Source organism: Pogoniulus pusillus, chromosome Z (genome assembly GCF_015220805.1).
Source record: "Pogoniulus pusillus isolate bPogPus1 chromosome Z, bPogPus1.pri, whole genome shotgun sequence".
Taxonomy (NCBI): Eukaryota; Metazoa; Chordata; class Aves; order Piciformes; family Lybiidae; genus Pogoniulus; species Pogoniulus pusillus.
In genome coordinates, this window is record NC_087309.1 from 113,649,944 (window position 1) to 113,652,854 (window position 2,911).

Sequence of the window (2,911 nt, forward strand, 5' to 3'; positions counted from 1 at the left end):
AGTTCTCTGGACACCCAGCCTCATGAACCGGGGGTCAGGGAGGAGAACCAGAATGATCTCATCACAATAAATGAGGAAGTGGTCAGTGATCTGCTAAACAAATCAGACCCACAAAAGTCTATGGGACTGGATGTGCTACACCTAAGGGAACTGAAGGAGCTGGCAGATATGCTCACCAAGCTGCTCTTCATTATTTACTTGAAGTCTTGGTAACTGGGGAGGTGCCAATGGACTGGAGAGTAGCAAATGTGACACCTATCTGCAAGAAAGGAAGAAAGGAGGATCCAGGAAACTATAGACCTGTCAATCTGATCTCGGTACCAGGGAAGGTCATGGAGCAGAACATCTTGGAGGCTATTCCATGCCATATAGAGAACAAATGGGATCAGGCCCAACCAGCATGGGTTTATGAAAGGTAAATCATGCCTGATGAACCTGATCTCCTTCTATGGCAAGGTGACCCAGCTAATGGATGAAAGAAAGGCTGTGGATATTGTCTACCTAGACTTCCAAAAAGCTTTTGACACTGTTTTCCACAGAATTCTCATGGACAAACTGGCTGCTCATGGCTTGGAAGGGCACAGCTCTACTGGATAAAAGCTTTCACTGATGGACAAAAGAGCTCAAAGGGTGGTGGTCAATGGAGTTAAATCCATCTGGCATCCAGTCACAAGTGGTGTGCCCCAGGGCTCAATGTTAGGACCACTTCTCTTTTTTCCTTTATTGATGACCTTGATGAAAACACAGAGTGTGTCAGCAGGAAGTTTGCAGTGACACCAAGTTGGGTGGCTGTGTTGATCTGCAGGAGGGTAGGGAGGCTCTACAGAAGGTTAGATCCATGGGCCAATATCAATGGCATGAGCTTCAATAAGGCCAAATGTCAGGTCCTACACTTGGGCCACAAAAAACCCAAGCAACGCTACAGGCTTGGGGCAATGTGGCTGGAAAGCTGCGTGGCAGAAAGGAACCTAATAGAAAAACAACTCAATATGAGCCAGCAGTGTGCCCAGGTGGCCAAGAAAGCCACTGGCATCCTGGCTTGGATTGGAAGTGCTGTGTCCAGCAGAAGCAGGGAGGTGATTGTCCCCTTGGACTCGGCTCTGGTGAGGCTGCACCTTGAGTACTGTATTCAGTTTTGAGCACCTCATTACAAGAGGGTTGTGGAGGTGCTGAAGTCGGTGCAGAGGAGAGCAAAGAAGCTAGGGAAGGGCCTGGAGAATAAATCTTATAAGGAGTGACTGAGTGTCTTGGGTTCAAATGCAAGTTCCCAGAGACTAATAAATTTGATAGACCCAATGACAATTTATAGAGTGCCCTCCCCTCTTCCCCCTCCTTTTCCCAAAGATAGGGATTAGATACAGGGAGAGAGAGAGGTAAGCACCCCCAAATAAATCAATCTCACTTGATTTGGAAGTTAAAAAGGAACAGTTTAACAATAACTTAGAAAAGGTATTGGAGGTAGGGAAGTTTACAAAGGATAGGGAAGGGAAAACAGCAAAATACAAAAAGGGATGAATACAACCCGAGCAATGTGATGGTGTCTCTGCCTTGTGGCTGCCACGTGGTGTGCTGGTATGCAGTGTGCGTGTGTGTGTGTGTATGGAGAGGGAGCGAAGCAAGAGAGAGAGAAGCAGGAAGCCCCTCTCTTTTATAGCATAGGAAGTGGGGGGAGTGGGCTAACCATCACCTGGAGTGTGGCCTACCCCTGGGGAGGGGCCAAGACCCCTAAGGTCAGGTTCAGGGTTAGTACCCCTGGAGTATTAACCCTATACACTGAGGAAGCTGGGGATGGTTAGTTTGAAGAAGAGGAGGCTGGGAGGAGACCTCATTGCTGTCTACAGCTACCTGGAAGAACATTGTGGAGATACCGCGCTGGTGTGTTCTCACAGGTAAATAGTGATAGAACAAGAGGGAATGGCCTCAAACTGCCATTGGGTAGGTTTAGACTGATGTAAAGGGTTAACTGTCCTGGGAGTGGTCTAAACCTGATCCCACGTGTAGTGATTAGTCCACTCCCACTTCCTGACTAGACCCCCTATAAAAACAGACAAACATTCTCTTTCTCTTTGACCTGCCTGCCAGGCAGCAGCACCCTTGTTCCTGCTGCTCCTGGTTTTGCCACATGGCCAACTTACCAAAAGCTGGGACAACCACCTCCTGAATCTATCTCTGTCCATTGCTGTCAATCTGGTTGTGTATATGTTTGTACCTTTTTTCCCTTCCCTATACCTTTTTGTAACTCCACTTACCTTAAATACTTTTTATTTATTGTTGAAGGTTTTCTTTTAACTTCCAAATTGAAGCAAGACTATTCTTTGGGCATTTTACCCCTTTTCATTCTCTACATTAAGTTCCTTTCTTTCCAAAGGTGGGTGAGGGGAAGGCATCCTATTATTGTGGTGTTCTGTTATGCTTTGGGCTATGAAAAGCTTAAACTACAACCAATACAACTGGAAGTTAGGAAACGTTTTTTCCAGCAAGAGTGGTCAGGCATTGGAATGGGCTGCCCAGGGAGGTGGTTGAGGCACCAACCCTGGATGTGCCTAAAAGTCATTTGGATGTGTTGCTTGAAGATATAGTTTCAGGGGTGAACTTTGTAGAGTAGGAATAATTGTTGGACTTGATAATTCTAAGAGTCTTTTCCAACTGCAATGTTCTTTACAGTGAGGGTGGTGAAATACTTGAAGAGGTTGCCTAAGGAGGTTGTGGCTGCTCCCTCCCTGGAGGTGTTCAAGGCCAGGCTGGATGAAGCATTGAGTGACCTGTTCTAGTGGGAGGTGTCCCTGCCTGTGGTGAGGGGTTGGAACTGGATGATCCTTGAGGCCCCTTCCAACTTAAACCATTCTATGATACTGTGATTAACTTGCTCTAAAGTGGATGTGGTGTGTGTAAGGAAAACATCCAAATATAT